The following is a 20,949-nucleotide window of genomic DNA, read 5'->3' as shown; positions in this document are numbered from 1 at the left end:
AAGTGGCTCAGTGGTAAAGAATATGCCTGCCAATGCATGAGACATAAGAGACGCAGGTTCTGTCCCTCGGTTGGGAAGATTCCCTGGAGGAGGGCATGACAACCCACTCCAGCATTCTTGCCTGGAGAATCCCGTGGACAGAAGAGCCTGGCAGGCTACAGTCCATCGGATTGCTAAGAGCCCAACACGACTAAAATGACTTAGCACTCTTTCATTTGCAAACTAACCAATCGCCTAAGTTCAGTTCAGTCGCTCAGTCATGTCCGACTCTTTGCGACCCCATGGACTGGAACACGTCATCCTCACTGTCCATCACCAACTCCTGGAGTTTACTCAAACTCATATCCATTGGGTCTGTGATGCCATCCAACAATCTCATCCTGTGTCATCCCCTTCTCCTCCCTCCTTCAATCTTTCACAGCAACAGGGTCTTTGCAAATGAGTCAGTTCTTCGCATCATGTGGCCAAAGTATTGGAGTTTCAGCTTCAGAATCAGTCCTTCCAATGAATGCTCAGGACTGATTTCCTTTAGAATGGACTGGTTGGATCTTCTTGCTGTCCAGGAGACTTTCAAGAGTTTTCTCCAACACCACAGTTCAAAAGCATCAATTCTTCAGTGCTCAGTTTTCTTTATAGTCCAACTCTCACATCCATACTGGACTACTGGAAAAATCATAGCTTTGATTAGATGGACCTTTGTTGGTAAAGTAAAGCCTCTTCTTTTTAATATGCTGTCTACGTTGGTCATAAAAGAGCAAGTGTCTTTTAATTTCATGGCTGCAATCACCATCTGCAGTGATTTGGGAGCCCCCAAAATAAAGTCTTTCACTGTTTCCACTGTTTCCTCATCTATTTGCCATGAAGTGATGGGACCAGATGCCATAATCTTATTTATCTGAAGGTTGAGTTTTATGCCAACTTTTCACTCTCCTCTTTCACTTTCATCAAGAGGCTCTTTAGTTCTTCTTCACTTTCTGCCATAAGGCTGGTGTCAATTGCATATCTGAGGTTATTGATATTTCTCCCAGCAATCTTGATTCCAGCTTGTGCTTCTTCCAGTCCAGCATTTCTCATGATGTACTCTGCAAATAAGTTAAATAAGCAGGGTGACGATATACAGCCTCGATGTGCTTCTTTCCCGATTTGGAACCAGTCTGCTGTTCCATGTCCAGTTTTAACTGTTTCTTCTTGAGCTGCATACAATCAGCCTGATCAATCAACTAGAAGCACTTTAATCTCTCTTCTGAGTGGACTTTGGCCCATTGATAAAGATAGAAGTTAACAGCTGTTTGCTCTTGCTTTTCTTTTTCCCAATGCCTCACCCTCGACACATATTGGCTATGTCCCAGGTAGTGGTAATTTTTTTTAAAAGAAAACCCCAGAGGTAGTTACAGCATATAGCCGGGAGTGAGAATTACTGATGTAACTTATTTGATTAAAAAAACTGCATGATATTCTGCCTTTTCAGACTGATGATCAGTTAGGAAATTAGACTTTGAAAGAGATGAGTTTATTTTAAATCTTATATGTAAAAATTTATCCTATAAAGATTTATCAAATACCAGAATACATTGTCCTGGAAATGGAAGAAAGCCTTTTAAATAATTAAATACACTGTACTAACATTACAGTCACCAAAACAAACTTGCAAATATAACTCACATATGAATGACCAAACAAGTAGTGACTTCTCTCAAAGTCACTGCAGTGTTCACAAAACAAGATTTCCCATTAAATGGAAGCCCAAGGATAACAGGGTCATAGAAATTCAAGGAATGAAAATCAGATAAAGGTTGTCCCTTTCCATCACTAAAGAGAAGAAACTAGCTCAAGGACCTGAGAAAGAGCCCATTTCAGAGAATTTAGGAGGGAGGACTTCCTCCCAGTCACCTTCAGGTACAGTTGCCTCTGTTGCTTTTTTTCCCAATCGTATTCAGAAATAATGGAATGATGTATGCACAGCAAGGAAAGGAGATTCTAAACAGAACAATAGGTGTGGATTCAGTGAAGGATGGGAAGCAGGGACTTCATTAAACTGACCCACAGCCCAGCATTAAGACCTGAACAGGAGATGCCATTCAATGACCACGAGATTCTAAATAGCAGGGAATAATATACATCTGACCTGTCTCTTGAGAAACCTATATGCAGATCAGGAAGCAACAGTTAGAACTGGACAGGGAACAACAGACTGGTACCAAATAGGAAAGGAGTACGTCAAGGTTGTATATTGTCACCCTGCTTATTTAATTTATATGCAGAGTACATCATGAGAAACGCTGGGCCAGATAAAGCACAAGCTGGAATCGAGATTGCTGGGAGAAATATCAGTAACCTCAGATATGCAGACGACACCATCCTTATGGCAGAAAGTGAAGAGGAACTCAAAAGCCTCTTGATGAAAGTGAAAGTGGAGAGTGAAAAAGTTGGCTTAAAGCTCAACATTCAGAAAACAAAGATCATGGCATCCGGTCCCATCACTTCATGGGAAATAGATGGGGAAACAGTAGAAACAGTGTCAGACTTTATTTTTGGGGGCTCTGAAATCATAGCAGATGGTGATTGCAGCCATGAAATTAAAAGAAACTTACTCCTTGGAAGGAAAGTTATGACCAACCTAGATAGCATATTCAAAAGCAGAGACATCAGTGTCTCTTTTGCTGTCTCGTACACCAGGTTATTGTTACCATCTTTCTAAATTCCATATATATGCGTTAGTATACTGTATTTATGTTTTTCCTTCTGGCTTACTTCACTCTGTATAATAGGCTCCAGTTTCATCCACCTCATTAGAACTGATTCAAATGTATTCTTTTTAATGGCTGAGTAATACTCCATTGTGTATATGTACCACAGCTTTCTTATCCATTCATCTGCTGATGGACATCTAGGTTGCTTCCATGTCCTGGCTATTATAAACAGTGCTGCGATGAACATTGGGGTACACGTGTCTCTTTCCCTTCTGGTTTCCTCAGTGTGTATGCCCAGCAGTGGGATTGCTGGATCATAAGGCAGTTCTATTTCCAGTTTTTTAAGGAATCTTCACACTGTTCTCCATGGACTCTGTGGGAGAGGGAGAGGGTGGGAAGTTTTGGGAGAGTGACATTGAAACATGTAGAATATCATGTAAGAAACGAGTTGCCAGTCCAGGTTCGATGCGCGATACTGGATGCTTGGGGCCGGTGCACTGGGATGACCCAGGGGGATGGTGTGGGGAGGGAGAAGGGAGGAGGGTTCAGGATGGGGAACACATGTATGCCTGTGGCGGATTCATTTTGAGATTTGGCAAAACTAATACAATTATGTAAAGTTTAAAAAAAAAAATACTAAAAAAAAAAAAAAAAAACTAACCAAAAAAAAAGGAGGGAAAAAAAAAAAAACACACACACACACAAAAGCAGAGACATTACTTTGCCAACAAAGGTCCGTCTAGTCAAGGCTATGATTTTTCCAGTGGTCATGTATAGATGTGAGAGTTGGATGATGAAGAAAGCTGAGTGCTGAAGAATTGATGCTTTTGAACTGTGGTGTTGGAGAAGACTCTTGAGAGTCCCTTGGACTGCAAGGAGATCCAACCAGTCCATCCTAAAGGAGATCAGTCCTATGTGTTCACTGGAAGGATTGATGTTGAAGCTGAAACTCCAATACTTTGGCCACCTGATGTGAAGAGTTGACTCATTGGAAAAGACCCTAAAGCTGGGAAGGATGGGGGGCAGGAGGAGAAGGGGACAACGGAGGATGAAATGGCTGGATAGCACCACCGACTTGGTAAACATGGGTTTGGGTAGACTCCAGGAGTTGGTGATGGACAGGGAGGCCTGGTGTGCTGCGATTCATGGGGTCACAAATAGTCAGACACAACTGAGCGACTGAAGTGAACTGATATACATTACTAGATCAATAATGACCATGCTTGAATGAGGCATGTTCTGTAAGGAAATTATCATATTGATTTTTGTTCTAAGTTGGCTAATGCAGTTACTTCTAAGCTCTTTTCATAAGGAAAAATTAAGATTTGTTGAGACTCCAGCTACAAAATGTCTTACCCTCACATATTTGCAGGAATACTGACAATTAGAAAATTTTCATACCTATCATATCCCTTCAGATTCTCTAGATTAACTTTGCCTAGCATAAAATCATTCCTGTTCTAAGGATGAAGAAGCTGGGTCTTAGAAATTTAATACTTTGGCCAAGGACATGGCGTCTGCAGCCAGTAGAGCTGGGAGTGAATTCTTCTGAGGCTTGTATGCTTCCCTCCAAGTAAACCCTGCTGCTGGGAAAGATTGAAGGCAGGAGGAGAAGGGGGAGACAGAGGATGAGATGGTTGGATGCCATCATTGGCTCAATGATATGAGTTTGAGTAAACTCCTGGAGATAATGAAGGACAGGAAAGACTGTAGTCCATGGGGTCACAAAGAGTCGGGCACAACTTAGCAACTGAACAACAACAAAGCAAGCATTCAGTTAAGCAAGGTCACCAACATGCACTGAGTGTGTTCTGTAATTCAGTATTCCATGATTTGCCCTAATCAGTGATGTTTAAAATAAACACTGAGTTAATAATTACAGCATCAGTTGATTAAAATAAGAAACAGAAATGTTGGTTTTAGAACCTTTGGGACTTGAATAAGCCCAGGTAGCAATGAATTTTTTACCCAGGACAAAGAGCTGTGATTTGCTACCTGAATTACATAGTGTACACTCTGAAAGAGCCGAAGTACTTTATTTTGGATTTAAAAAAAAAGGAAAAAAAGCTGAGTTGCTCTCTTTACAGTAATCATTTTATTACTCTGCCCTGATCCTACCTCCATCTGGGAAGATTTCTGTTGATCCTTTGTCTTTCTGTAGAATGAAAGAATCATAGATATTTCAGAGGCAGGAGGGTCTCAGAAAACCACTAGTCTCATTCCTACTTTGTTTTTAGGAATTTCTGACTTAGTGAGGTGGATTGGCACCAACATATCAGTACAAGTCCCTATCTTAGGGTCTAGGTTTCCCAACACCCAGTTCAAGAATTTCTCCCATCAAAGAAATTTCCTATGGGTGTCCAGGACCTTCCTTCCCTTGTAGTTCAGTCAGTAAAGAATCTGCCTGCAATGCAGGAGACCTGGGTTTGATTCCTGGGTTGGGAAAGATCCCCTGTGAAGGAAATGGCAATCCACTCCAGTATTCTTGCCTGGAAAATTCCATGGACAGAGGAACCCAGTGGGTTACAGTCCATGGAGTTGCAAGAGTTGGGCACGACTTAGCAACTAAACCACCAAGGGTGTCCAGGAGGACATCAACCTGAAGTCCTCCACAGTCAAAGCTTGGGCAGAATTGTAAGTTGAAAGTTTCTTTTTAAATAACCATTTTCATTGAAGCATAATATACCTAGAGAAGGTTGCCTATGTCTTAAATGTACAGCTTGGTGAATTATCATGTGAACATACACTGTGCAGCCAACATACAGGTCAAGAAAAAGAATTAGACAGGACCCAGAAGTGCCCTTATATCCCCTCTACTCACTACTTACCCTGACCTGAAATGCATTGATTCATGCCATAGGTTAGCTTTGCCTGTTTGCAATCTTTAAATAAGTGGAATCATAAATTTTCTTTTTTGTATCCATCTTTTTTCACTTGATAATTCATTTGTGAGTTCAGGCAAATTCTTTACCATCTGAGCTCCCAGGGAAACCCAAGTTTATTTCTTGTTGTTACAAATAATAGTGGTAAGATTTTGCTTTGTGATTAGTGCTTTGTTTTATATGAATAACTATTCTGCAGTTTATTTTTTGCATTGTATTGTTATGGATATTAGATGCTTCTAGATTGGTATTACTTTGAATGGTGTCATTATGAAAATTCTTTTTTAAGATCTAATAACTTTAACATCTCTTTCTACACTACGTTCTGTTTTAAATTCATTTTTATTGGAGTATAGTTGCTTTACAATGTTGTGTTAGTCTCTACTATACAGCAAAATGAATCAGCCCTAGTTATACATACATCCACTTCCTTTTGCATTTCCTTCCCATTTAGGTCACCACAGAGCATTAATTAGAGTTCACTGTTCTATACAGGAGGTTCTCTATGCTATCTTTTTTTTTAAGGTTTATTTATTTTTATTTTGGTTATGCTGGATCTTCACTGCTGTGCAAGGCCTTTCTCTAGTCGCAGTGAGTGGGGACTAGTCTCCAGTTGTGGTGCTCAAGGCTTCTCAATGTGGTGCATGGGCTTTAAGGCATGTGGGCTTCAGTAGTTGTGGCACACAGGCTTCGTTGCTTCTCAGCATGTGGGATCTTCCTGGAGTAGGGTTTGACCCATGTCCTCTGCCTTGGCAGGCAGATTCTCAACCACCGGACCACCAGAGAAGACCAATTATCTATTTTTTACACAGTATCAATAGTGTATATGTATCCATCCCAATTTCCCAGTCCTCCTAACCCCTACACCCTTATCCCCCTTGGTATTCATATATTTGTTCTCTACATCTGTGCCTCTATTTCTGCTTTGCAAATAGGATCATCTATACCATTTTTCTAGATTCCACATATATGTGTTAATATATGATATTTGTTTTCCTCTTTCTGACTTACCTCACTCTGTATGACATACTCTAGGTCCATCCACAACTCTACTAATTATCCAACTCTGTTCCTTTTTATGCCTGAGTAATATTTCATTGTATATATGCACCACATCTGCGTTATCCATTCCTCTGTTGATGGACTTTTAGGTTGCTTCTGTGTTCTGACTATTGTAAATAGTGCTGCTATTTACAGCTATTTACAGGACTCAGAGACCCTCTGTGCTTCAGGGGACCAGCCTGAAAAATAGAGAGAGGGAGAGAGAGAGAAAGCAAGACACAGGGACCAAAGCTCTGATGGAGCAAAGGTGTTTTAATCAACATGGTATGGGCATATATACTGTAGTTATTCTCAGCAAAGACAAAGATTAAAATTCCAGACTTACAAAACATAGGCAATCCATATTAAAGAGAGAGAGAGTTGTAAATAATCACTTTTACCGTATGGTTCACAAGAAGGAAGAGGGTACTTATCACTATATCCCCGTGTCTTTTTCTCTCTCTCTCTCTCTCTCTCTCTCTCAGGCTATTTCTTTGGAGCTCAGAGGCTCTCTGAGTTCACTTTCCTGCCCGGGCTTCTAAGACCCTCTCAAAAAGGTGCTCTGCACCTTCACCCCATCGAGAGGGTGCCTGAGGCCTCCGTGAACAGAGCAAGCCCCGTGCCAGGGGCTTTATTGGCTTTTTGTGTAAACCAAGGAATATCAGCCTCTTTCTCTCTCCTTTACTTTCTTATTGGTCGACTCTGGACCACCGTGTTCTGATCCATTAAAGGACCTCAACAAGACCCGACACAGCCAAATAAATTTTTTTTAAGTGCATATCTTGTAATGATAATTCACAAAGAAAGAAAAATGAAAGTGCAAGGAGTAGATGAAAGAAGTGATATGGAATAATTATTCATCAGGGATTCACATTTCATGAAAAACGCTAAATTTCAAAAACAGTGATAATTGACAAAGATGTGGGAAACCCAGTACTGCCAGATTCTAAGAAAAATGTAAAAGTACACCCGCTTTGGAAAAAGACAGGTACACATAAGATCTATATGATGTCTGGGGACCATGGGTTGAAGTGACAGCTAGAAAGACAGAACTGCCTATCTCCCAGGCTAGTGGCATCCACTGGCCTGACCTATTCTGGACCCCACAGAAGGGCAAGTTAAGAAGTTTAGGGAGAAGCACACGCTCTTTAATTTTCAGTTTTCACATTTGGACATGAGACTCTCAGCTTCCCATGAAGAGAGCACCCACTCTGGGGGTGTGTGAGTCTGGTTTACATTATCCCCCAAACCTCCCATGAGTGTATGCTTTTCCAGCAGGGTTTTAAGCTGTACTTAGGGGAAACTTCTGCAGAGTTCAGAGTTCACTGTGCAACCTCAGCATCAACCAATGATGGCTTTATCCCTGGCTCACTCGTTTCCTTCCTTATTGATTCATCCCACAACCATTGTTAATGCAAGTTTGTGTGCCTGATGCAGTGTGAGGCCAAACAAACAGAAAGACTGGAATTTGGAGCAGAGAAATATTTATTGCAACTCGAGGTGGTTCATATCCTAAAAAGCCTTGAGCTCCCTAAAGGGTTTTGGCAAAGCCTTTTTTTAAAGGACAGGTGCAGTGGGGCTGGGGACAGGATGCCATCTGCAGGGTATGTGATCAGTCTTGTGAACAGTTCTCTGACTGGCTGATGATGAGGTAGCAGAGTGGTGTCACAGGGGTTAATATTATCAGTCCTTAGGCTCCAGCAGGCCTGGGGCTATGTATGTGCTTATGGTCATCAATCGGTTCCCCTAACTGTTGGTAAGGGGGATTCACATCTGAAAAAAAAACTCAGGAAATGTGCATCAAATACTAGTATCTAGATAATTCAGAGAGGAGCTAAAGCAGAGGATACAGGGGAAGGCTCCAGAGGGTCCTGCTCAGTTATATCATAAACAGGCACATCCCAGACAGAAGGTCTGCACTTCCCTCCTTCTTCAAAGAAACTCTCCAGTAGAATCCATGAGAATCACAATCTGTCCTTTTACTCTTTATACTTAAAATGGTAAAACATTTTAAATACAAATAAGGCATCAAGACTAGCCCAACCCTATGTACTGAAACTATTACAAACTTAAAAAAGCCTCAGAGTCTCTAAGATGAGCTCCAGTTCCTGTGTTGAGAGTCCAGTCACACCTCTGAAGGAAGCTGGCTCAAGGTAAAATTCCAGGCAGCTTCTCTGCTGGATGTGGGAGTGGGTACAGTAGGTAACATGAAATCAAGGGACAGAGTAAAAGTTAATGATGGGGCAAAAACATCTAGTAGGATGTTGAAGCATTATTGACTCAGTAGTGTCCAGCTCTGTGACCCCATGAACTGTAGCCTGCCAGGTTCCTCTGTCCATGGGATACTCCAGGCAAGAATACTGGACTGGGTTGCCATGCCCCCCTCCAGGGGATCTTCCTGATCCAGGGTTTGAACCCAGGTCTTGTGAATTACAGACAGATTCTTTACCACCTGAGCCACCTGGGAAGCCCAGAGGACTTTGGAGGTAGGTTGCAAGTCAAGTGCTCATTTAACCATTCAAATCAAAGTGAATGCATCCTACACCAACGTGGCTGAGGAAGAGAAATAAAAACCCACCTGACATGTCATCATAAAATTTTCCAGACCAAATAAGGCTCCTCTGAAAGAGTATATCAACATGTTGGGGAAAAAGGAAATTAAATAACTAACGTTGTCAGCATAAAAAAAGGGAGCGCCTGGAGGTATTACCTGATGAGGCAGATTGTGGCTAGGAGCAAGAAGTGGGATTTTTCCTTAAGACCTACAGAAAGTGACTTTAAAAACCTCAAAGAAATACCTCAAAGAATCATTTCTTTACAAAGGCAGATTCTGCTCCCTGGAACTAAAATCTTGTGTTCTTTGGTTGAGATCTTGAGAGGTTGGACAAAATCTCTTCATCTGTGGAGAGGAGATTACAGACTTTACACAAAGATCTACCCACCTGTGATTAAAGTCCAGCTTCCAGGCATGGAACCTTAGATAGCTGGTGATTCCCTTGGAGCATGTTTCCCTTCCTGATCCTTGTCCAAGGGTGCTGCCTCCTCTGAGACAGGAGGGCCCCACATTCCTTGCCTGGATCTTCCCCTTAAGGGAAGGCTGTTCTGCTTTCCTCCTAACCTGAAATTTCCCTTGAGTCTGAAAGAGCTGGTGTTAAAATAAAAAAAAGAAAGACTCTCTTTTCCTCACAACCCAACTTCAAGTCCCCACTTTGTGGTGGTGGTAGTTTAGTTGCTTAGTTGTGTCCAACTCTTGAGACCCCATGGACTGTAGCCTGCCAGGCTCCTCTGTCCATGGAATTGTCCAGGCAAGAGTCCCCACTTTAGTTAGAATCAATTTTTGGAAAGCTCTGGATCCCATTGCAGGTCCTGAGAATGAAAAAAACCTTGTGAAGAACCTCACCTCTAAGTGTGGCCCCAGAGGACTCTCCCCTTCATTGTCTGTAGACATGGTGTGATCAGGCATTGAAAGCAGTTAAAACCAGCTGCCCAGCCTTATTCCCAAAGACTCATTCTAGGGCTGGAGCTTGGAATTGGAGAAGAAGTGGGTTGTCCTTTCATTTAAGTCCACTGATGTGGTGGAGAAGTTAATCCTTCTGATACCTGGTGGAGTGGCTTGATCAAACCAACTTTGCCACGGATAACAGTGTTTCAACCTAGAGAAATTGTTCACAAGAAAACAGCTCACAGAAGTCACTGCAGAGTCACTTAAATTGGCATGTCCGAGAGAGGATAGAGTGATGGGGTAACACAAGAGGTGGATTCTCTGATGGTAAAGTTTTCCAGCCAGGATCAGCTCCCTGAGTGATTTCACTTGTGTTTGCTTCATACCTTGTCAATATTATAGTTTTCTGAACAGTTTTTATTACACAAAATGGTTTACTCATTTATGTTGTTCTTTGGAGAAGGAAATGGCAACCCACTCCCGTGTTCTTGCCTGGAAAATCCCATGGATGCAGGAGCCTGGTAGGCTGCCATCTATGGGGTCACACAGAGTCGGACACGACTGAAGCGACTTCACTTTCACTTGCATTATTTAGATAAGTAGCATTAAAAAATTTTTTTTAACATTTTTGTCTGTGCAGGGATTTTTTCATTTTGGTTCACAGGCCTGTCTTGTTGTGGTGTGTGAGCTTAGTTGCCCCGTAGCATGTAAGATCTTAGTTTCCCCTTCAGGGATCAAACCTGCATCAACTGAATTGACAGGTAGATTCTTAACCACTGGACCACCAGAGATGTCCCAATTAGCAGCAAATTTTAATTCAAGAAATCAGTCTACCTTTTCCTAAAAAATACGATATTTTCTGTGAGACATCAGCCACCAGAATCATTTGAAATGTCCAAACACTCTTCCCTTTTTTAATGTTTTCTAGTGTGAGGAGCTCCAGGGTGCCCCCAGGCTTCTCCTCAGATGCATGAGTCCTCCTCAAAGGGCCTGGAAGATCCATGAGACCCTTCACCCAGCCCTCAGCCCAAGAATCCAAGGCCAAGCCCAGGGCAGTGAGGAAAACACTGCTCTGTCACTTGTCCTGAGCCCACTCATTGGGAGCAGTCACTTCGAGCCTGGATCACTCTGTTCCCCTTACACTGGGAGCCCCTGCACAGAGGATGCATGACTTAGAGCTGGCTTGAGGAAGGAGTCCCTGAATCCTCCACCTGCACTCAATAAATGAGATAAAGAACCCATCAGAAAGCATTGTGTGCAAAAATTCTCTACAAACAATTAAATTCACTCAGTACTGTCTGAATCTTTGTGATGCCATGAACCACAGCACACAAGGCCTCCCTGTCCATCACCAACTGCCAGAGTCTATCCAAACTCATGTCCATCAAGTCGGTGATGCCATCCAACAATTTCATCCTCTGTCGTCCCCTTCTCCTCCCCCCTTCAATCTTTTCCACCATCAGGGTCTTTTCAAATGACTCTGTTCTTTGCATCAAGTGGCCAAAGTATTGGAGTTTCACCTTCAGTATCAGTCTTTCAAAAGAAAATTCAGGACTGACTTCCTTTAGGATAGAGTGGTTGGATCTCCTTGCAGTCCAAAGGACTCACAAGAATCTTCTCCAACACCACAGTTCAAAAGCATCAATTCATCGGTGCTCAGCTTTCTTCACAGTCCAACTCTGACATCCATACATGACCACTGGAAAAACCATAGCCTTGACTAGACAGACCTTTGTTGGCAAAGTAATGTCTCTGCTGTTTAATATGCCATCTATATTAAACAGGTTGGTCATAACTTTCCTTCCAAGGAGTAAGTGTCTTTTAATTTCATGGCTGCAATCACCATCTGCAGTGATTTTGGAGTCCCAAAAATAAAGTCAGCCATTGTTTCCCCATCTATTTGCCATGAAGTGATGGGGCCAGATGCCATGATCTTAGTTATCTGAAGGTTGAGTTTTACACTAACTTTTTCACTCTCCTCTTTCACTTTCATCAAGAGGCTCTTTAGTTCTTCTTCACTTTCTGCCATAAGGGTGGTGTCATCTGCATATCTGAGGTTATTGGTATTTCTCCCGGCAATCTTGATTCCAGCTTGTGCTTCCTCCAGCCCAGCGTTTCTCATGATGTACTCTGCATAGAAGTTAAAAAAGCAGGGTGACAATATACAACCTTGATGTACTCCTTTTCCTATTTGGAACCAGTCTGTTGTTCCATGTCCAGTTCTAACTGTTGCTTCCTGATCTGCATATAGGTTTCTCAAGAGGCAGGTCAAGTAGTCCCATCTCTTTCAGAATTTTCCACAGTTCATTGTGATCTACACAGTCAAAGGCTTTGACATAGTCAATAAAGCAGAAATAGATGTTTCTCTGGAACTCTCTTGCTTTTTCAATGATCCAGTGAATGTTGGCAATTTGATCTCTGGTTCCTCTGCCTTTTCTAAAACCAGCTTGAATATCTGGAAGTTCATGGTTCACGTATTGCTGAGGTCTGTCTTGGAGAATTTTGAGCATTACTTTACTAGCGAGTGAGATGAGTGCAATTGTGAGGAAGTTTGAGCATTCTTTGGCATTGCCTTTCTTTGGAATTGGAATGAAAACTGACCTTTTCCAGTTTTTTTTTAACTTCAATTTTTAATTTAATTTGATTTTTTTAATTTAAAAAATTAAATTTTTATTTAATTTAGTTTTTAATTGCTACAAACAATTAACAAGCCAAATACAAATAATGAATCATCATTGCATCCCTGGAATAAATCCCACTTAATCATGGCGTATGATCCTTTCAGTGCATTTTTAAATTTGGCCAGAGTTAGGTGCCCTTCTCATGTCAGGTAAGGAAAGTCTTAATTAGTTTTACATTCTAAGGAGTTCTCAGACACAGTGATGTGTCTCAGCAAAGAATTTCATCAACTCATACTCTAATTTTCTCAATTTGGAAGAACTGGATCACCTTTGAAAGCCTCAGTGATTTGGCCTGATGATGTATCATGAAGTGGGGGGACTACATTGGCTTAGGGACTGGTGCTTCTGATCATGGACAAACAGCCATCCTACCAGCACCAGAGTGAGCACCATATAAGTTCTATCTGATCTCAAAAAGGTGTCTTGTTCCACGAAATACTGAAGGAAATACATTTTTTCCTGCAAATTGCTCTTTTCCAAGTTGCCACTCTCCTCTAGGAAGTGGCCAGGGTCAAACTTCCTCTGGGTTGGGGAATTCTTTGTCATTATCCAGCACAGAGGTCAGAAATGTAAATATGGTTGTGTCCTGAAATGTGTTATGAAGTCATGGAGCTGGAAGAAATGTTGCAATTCAGCCCATAGATGGGGAAGCCTAGGTCCAAACAAGAGCAGAGGCATTTCAAATCAGATAGACAAAGCAATAGGCATGGATAAGTTTAATGCCATAAGTTTAATGGCAGCAATCTTGTTAAAGTAGCCTCCCATAGCATTTGAAGTACCGAGGACAAGGGTGGTTGGCTACCAGACCTGAATCTGTCCTGCTTTCAGAGAGTCTGGACACTGGTCTGTACCCATCTGCTGCTCTATTTCATTACTTTAGTTTTCATTCACCTCACATGTGGCCTAAAATGAAAATCTCTGCACTTGAAATGTCCAAAGTATCTATTTCCAGGGCCTTTGTAAACATACAAATAAATCTGACCTAAAGAAAAAGGACCTCTTCTGAGATAATGAGAAAGAGTTCAATAACAACTAAGGTGTGTTTATCACTGCAGTGTAATTTGTTTCCCTTAATTAAAAAATATGGGGCAAATCATCACTATGGATTGATCCTAGCTTAAAAACACAGAAGAGAGGATAAAATAGAAAAAAAAAAAAATGATCATTTGGCAACAGTTCAGATTAGGACCATCAATAAGTGCAAAAGCTCTTGGGTGAATGCTTTGACTGTAGAATATCTGCAAGGTCTTACAGTATGATGCCATAAATTTTTATTAATTATGTATTAAATGATGAAACCTCTGCAATGGGGACATCTGGGAATACCTCCTTGTTTAGTGAGGAGTTTGACATAACCAATAATGGGATGCGTGATATTATGTGCCTCTATCTTCTCAATGAGATTCAGTGGGACATACATATAGCATCTATGTAGTTCTCTTGCCAAAATAATAGCTGGAATCTAATCCTTAGAAAACAATCAAACATTTCACAGACTACTAGCTTGGAGCCCAAAAAGATAAATGTAACAAATGGGAATAAAGAAACAAAGTGAATTTATTCTTGATTACAGGCTACCAAAGGGAAAAGATAACCAAATTATATGCCATTTTCTTCACTGAATTGCAAAGGAAAAAAAGCTATGATGGATATTCTAGGAAAGTTAGAAAACTTACATATAGATTATATATTAGATGCTATTGTATCAATAATAAATCCTGAGCACAAAATGTTTGACTGTTATGAATGAGAAGATCTTTGTACTTGAAACATGAATAGTGGTATATTAAGGGATACACGTCTCCAAGTATAAAAGACTAAATCTCATTTGTAATTGAGATTATAGTCATTTCAGTGAGATTCTGACACAGGACAAGATTATGTATGTTTTTAATTTGCTATGCATATACAGTCTCCTTAAAGGTAAATTTCTGAAATAAAATTGTCCATAAAATGTAAAATTACAGACACTTCAAGTTATTTTATATTGAAAAAAGTGGAAGTGTCCAACTCTTTGTGACCCCAGGGAGTGTAGCCCATAAGGCTCCTCTGCACATGGGATTCTCCAGGCAAGAATACTGGAGTGGGTTGCCATGCCCTCCTCCAGGGGATCTTCCTGATCCAGGGATAGAACTTGGATCTCCCACATTAACAAGCAGATTCTCTACTGTCTAAGCCACCAGGGAAGTCCTGTTTTTTTTTTTTAATTGTCATAGTTAACTCGAACTTCCATGGTGGCTCAGACAGTAAAGAATCTGCCTGCAATGGAGGAGACATGGGATAGATCCCTGGGTTGAGAAGATCCCCCAGAGGAGGGCATGGCAACCTACTCCAGTATTCTTGCCTGGAGAATGAACATGGACAGAAGAGCATGGTGGGCTATAGTCACAAATGAGCAACTCATCACTTTCACTTTTTTCATAGTTAACTTAAATACTATATTAATTTCAGGTGTACAACATGGAGATTAGATATTTTTACAGTTTATATTCCATAAAGAAGCACAAGCTGGAATCAAGATTGCCAGGAGAAATATCAATAACCTCAGATATGCAGATGACACCACCCTTATGGCAGAAAGTGAAGAGGAACTAAAAAGCCTCTTGATGAAAGTGAAGGAGGAGAGTGAAAAAGTTGGCTTAAAGCTCAACATTCAGAAAGTGAAGATCATGGCATCTGGCCCCATCACTTCATGGGAAATAGATGGGGAAACAGTGGAAACAGTGTCAGACTTCATATTTTTGGGCTCCAAAATCACTGCAGATGGTGACTGCAGCCATGAAATTAAAGGACGCTTACTCCTTGGAAGGAAAGTTATGACCAACCTAGATAGCATATTAAAAAGCACTGGCATGACCCGGAGGGATGGTACAGAGAGGGAGGTGGGAGGGGGGTTCAGGATGGGGAACACATGTACACCTGTGGCGAATTCATGTTGATGTGTGGCAGAACCAATACAATATTGTAAAGTAATTAGCCTCCAATTAAAATAAATAAATTTGAATTAAAAAAATAAATAAAAAGCAGAGACATTACTTTGCCAACAAAGGTCTGTCTAGTCAAGGCTATGGTTTTTCCAGTGGTCATGTATGGATGCGAGAGTTGGACTGTGAAGAAAGCTGAGTGCCGAAGAATGGATGCTTTTGAACTGTGGTGTTGGAGAAGACTCTTGAGAGTCCCTTGGACTGCAAGGAGATCCAACCAGTCCATCCTAAAGGAGATCAGTCCTGAGTGTTCATTGGAAGGACTGATGCTGAAGCTGAAACTCCAATATTTGGCAACCTCATGCATAGAGTTGACTCATTTGAAAAGACCCTGATGCTGGGAGGGATTGGGGGCAGGAGGAGAAGGAGACGACAGAGGGTGAGATGGCTGGATGGCATCACCAACTTGATGCACATGAGCTTGGGTGAAATCCAGGAGTTGGTGATGGACAGGGAGGCCTGGCGTGTTGTGATTCATGGGGTCGCAAAGAGTCAGACATGACTGAGCGACTGAACTGAACTGAAAGTGGTCACAATATACTGGCTATATTCCATGTGCTGTACATTATATCCTTTTATCTTATTAACTTTAATATTATACTTAGTAGTTTGTACTTCTTGAAGTAGGAAATGGCAACCCACTCCAGTGTTCTTGCCTGGAGAATCCCAGGGATGGGGGAGCCTGGTGGGCTGCCGTCTATGGGGTCGCACAGAGTCGGACACGACTGAAGTGACACAGCAGCAGCAGCAGCAGTTTGTACTTCTTAATGCCCTTTCTTTGTCTTACCCTTTACCTCTACCTCTCTTGGCACTGGTAACCACTAGCCTATTTTTTGTGTTGTGAGTCTCTTTCTGTTTTGTTGTATTAGTTCATTTGTTTTATTTATGAGTCCACATCAAAGACTCTTGAGAGTCCCTTGGACTGCAAGGAGATCCAACCAGTCCATCCTAAAGGAGATCAGTCCTGGGTGTTCATTGGAAAGACTGATGTTGAAGCTGAATCTCCAATACTTTGGCCACCTGGTGTGAAGAGCTGACTCATTTGAAAAGACCCTGATGCTGGGAAAGATTGAGGGCAGGAGGAGAAAGGAACAACAGAGGATGAGATTGTTGGATGACATCACCGACTCAATGGACATGGGTTTGGGTGGACTCCAGGAGTTGGGATGGACAGGGAGGCCTGGAGTGCTCCCTGTCACATGGGGTCACAAAGAGTCAGACATGACTGAGTGACTGAACTGAACTGAGTAAGTGAAAGTGTCCAGTATTTGCCTTTCTCTATCAAACTTATCTAATTAAGCATAATACCCTTCAGGATTATCCACGTTCTGAAAGTGATAAATTTTCATTCTTTTTTATGGCTGAGTAAAATTCCACTGTGTAAATGATGTTAGCTGTTGGTTTGTCATAAATAGCCTTTCAGACAGCCAGTTCAGTTGCTCAGTCGTGTCCGCCTCTTTTCGACTCCATGAATTGCAACACGCCAGGCCTCCCTGTCCATCACCAGCTCCCGGAGTTCACTCAAACTCATGTCCATCGAGTCAGTGATTTCATCCAGCCATCTCATCCTCTGTCGTCCCCTTTTCCTTCTGCCCCCAATCCCTCCCAGCATCAGAGTCGTTTCCAATGAGTCAACTCTTCTCATGAGGTGGCCAAAGTACTGGAGTTTCAGCTTTAGCATCATTCCTTCCAAAGAACACCCAGGGCTGATCTCCTTTAGAACAAACTGGCTGGGTCTCCTTGCAGTCCAAGGGAATCTCAGGAGTCCTCTCCAACACCACAGTTCAAAAGCATCACTTCTTCGGTGCTCAGCTTTCTTCACAGTCCAACTCACACATCCATACATGACCACTGGAAAAACCATAGCCTTGACCAGACAGACCTTTGTTGGCAAAATAATTTCTCTGCTTTTGAATATGCTATCTAGGTTGGTCATAACTTTTCTTCCAAGAAGTAAGCGTCTTTTAATTTCCTGGCTGCAGTCACCATCTGCAGTGATTTTGGAGTCCCCCCAAAATAAATTCTGACACTGTTTCCCCATCTATTTCCCATGAAGTGATGGTACCAGATGCCATGATCTCTGTTTTCTGAATGTTGAGCTTTAAGCCAACTTTTTCACTCTCCTCTTTCACTTTCATCAAGAGGCTTTTTAGTTCCTCTTCACTTTCTGCCATAAGGGTGGTGTCATCTGCATATCTGAGGTTATTGATATTTCTCCCGGCAATCTAGATTCCAGCTTGTGCTTCTTCCAGCCCAGCATTTCTCATAATGTACTCTGCATAGAAGTTAAATAAGCAGGGTGACAGTATACAGCCTTGACGTACTCCTTTTCCTATTTGGAACCTTTATTATCTTGAAATATGTTCCCTTTATACCAAGTCTGTAAAGAGTTTTATTTTTTTTTTTTTATCATGAATAGATATTGAATTTTGTCAAATGCTTTCTCTACATCGGGGAAGATGATTACGTGATTTCAACCCTTTGTTTTGTTAATGTGGTATATCACTTTGATTGATTTGTAGGTGTTGAATCATCCTTGCATCCCTAAAATTAACCCCACTAGATCATGGTATATGATCATTTTTATGTATTGTTGAATTTAGCTAATATTTTGTTCAGGACTTCTTTGTTTATCAGGGATATTGATCTGTAGTTTTCTTTTTTAGTTTCTTGGTTTGGTATCAAAGTAGTGATGGTCTCACAGAATTAGTTTGGAGGTGTTCCCTCCTCTTCAGAGTTTTGGAATAGTTTGAGAAGGATAGGTATTAACTATTTTTTTCTGGCTGTGATGTGCAGCTTGTGGGTTCTTAGTTCCCCTGACCAGGAATTGAATCTGATCATCAGCTGTGAAAGCACAAAGTCCTAATCACTGAATCACCAGGGAATTCTCAACTATTTTTTAAATGTTTGGTAAAATTCTCCTGTGAAGCCATCCAGTCCTGAATGGTTGTTTGTAGGCAGATTTTTTTTTTTATTACTACTTATTCAGTTTCAATGCTAGTATTACTGCAAGGAGATCCAACCAGTCCATTCTGAAGGACATCAGCCCTGGGATTTCTTTGGAGGGAATGATGCTGAAGCTGAAACTCCAGTACTTTGGCCACCTCATGCGAAGAGTTGACTCATTGGAAAAGACTCTGATGCTGGGAGGGATTGTGGGCAGGAGGAGAAGGGGACAACAGAGGATGAGATGGCTGGATGGCATCACTGACTTGATGGATGTGAGTCTGAGTGAACTCCAGGAGTTGGTGATGGACAGGGAGACCTGGCGTGCTGCGATTCATGGGGTCACGAAGAGTCGGACACGACTGAGCGACTGAACTGAACTGAACTGAATTTATCTGTTCTGATTATCTATTTCTTCTTGATTTAGTCCTGGAAGATTGTATGTTTCTAGGGATGTATCTATTTCTTCTAGGTTGTCCAGTTCATTCGCAAATAACTGTTGGTAGTATTCTCTGATGATTCTTTGTATTTCTGTGATATTGGTTGTAACTTCTCAATGATTTCTAATTTTATATGCTCCACTCTTAATTTCCATAAAGACTCTGGCTAAAATTTTATCAATTTTCTTTTCCTTATCAAAAAACCCAGTTCTTGGTTTTGTTGGTCTTTTCTATCATTCTTTTTTTTAAAAACTTAAATTTATTTATTTTAGAGGCTAATTACTTCACAATATTGTATTGGTTCTGCTTTTAGTCTCTGTTTTACTTATTTCCACTGTGATTTTTATTAATTCCATCTTTATGCAGACTATGGGCTTTGTTTGATTTTTATAATTCCTTTATATGGCACCATTGTTCAATATTCCATGATTCACACTAATTCCATGATTCACACTAATCAGTGACTTTCAAAATAAATATTAATACAGTTAATAATTACAGTGTCAGCTTATTAAACTGGAGTCAGAAAAGTTTGGTTCTATAACCTTTAGAATTTAAATGAACCCATGTCTCAGGGAACATTTTAACCAGGACAAACCAAAGTACTACTTCCTGTCTAACTCACATGGTTCTAACTCTAATAGAACCAGATCAGCTTCTTTTGAATAAAAAAGCTATCACTCTCTTGAAGTAACCATTTTATTCCATGAATAAGGGGTGTCCTGCTTGGTACCTCCTTCCTTCTATGTGCACTTCCTCTTCCAGATGTGGGAAGTTTTCTGCCATTGTTAATTTCAATTAGCTTTCTGGTCCTTTCTCTTTCTCTCCGCTCTGTCTATGACTCCTATACTGCATGTATTGATCTACTTGATAGTGTTCTATAAGTTCCTTAAATTTCTTTTCTTTTTTCTCTCAACTGAATAATTTCCAATGACTTATCTTCAAGTTTTCTGATCTTTTGTTCTGCTTGATCTAGTCTATTGTTACATTCTCTAATGATTTTTTTAAATACAAAAAGTAATCTTCAGCTCTGACTTCTGTTTTACACCTTTGAATTTTCTGCCCTGTTGTTGAAATTCCTACTTCATTTCTTTACTGTTCTCCAGACCACAGTGAACAACTTTATGACTTATTTTGAATGATGTTTTAGGTCAATCATACATCTCTTGTTTCTAAATTTTCCTTGACTCTCTGCATTGCGGTTTGCACATTAGACAATAGCCAGTTTCAGTCTTCACTGACTAGTCACATGGAGGAGAAAAACTTCACCAATCAGCTCAGCCAGAGATTCTGGAGGTCTCTCAAACCTGTGTGCTAGCCCAGCCTGCTTCTTATGTCCTAGAAACTCCTAGGTATCTACAGCTTGCTGAGTCCTTTCAGTGCTCCAAGACAGGTAACACAGAGGCCAGTTCCTCATGAAACTCCCCACAGCTGTGAGAGGTTGGAATGTCAGATGTGCATGCCAACTCCTTTGCTCCTCAAGGAGAAGCTGAGAGCTGGGAGGGGGATACCTGCCCAATTATAGGGCACATTGTTGGGCTTGGTAGTTGTGATGAGAGAGGATCTGCTTCTCTTTCTGGCTTTGATGTGGCTAGGTTCACATTCACTAAGGGTACAGAAGTCTTTCAACTAGTTTCAACTAGTTGGTGTTACTCTTCCAGGTGTGAATTTTGACAGATTGTGTGTGAAATTAACCTATGTCATTGAACTTCTCAAACTGGTGGGCATACAGCTTCATAATAATCCCTTATGATCCTTTTAGTGCTCTGGGACTTAAAGTTATGGTCCCTCTTTTAGCAATGATATTAATAATGTGTCTTCTCTCGGAGTGGGGAATAGGTTA

This window comes from Bos javanicus, chromosome 26 (genome assembly GCF_032452875.1).
Source record: "Bos javanicus breed banteng chromosome 26, ARS-OSU_banteng_1.0, whole genome shotgun sequence".
Lineage (NCBI taxonomy): Eukaryota > Metazoa > Chordata > Mammalia > Artiodactyla > Bovidae > Bos > Bos javanicus.
This window is presented reverse-complemented; position numbering follows the sequence as displayed.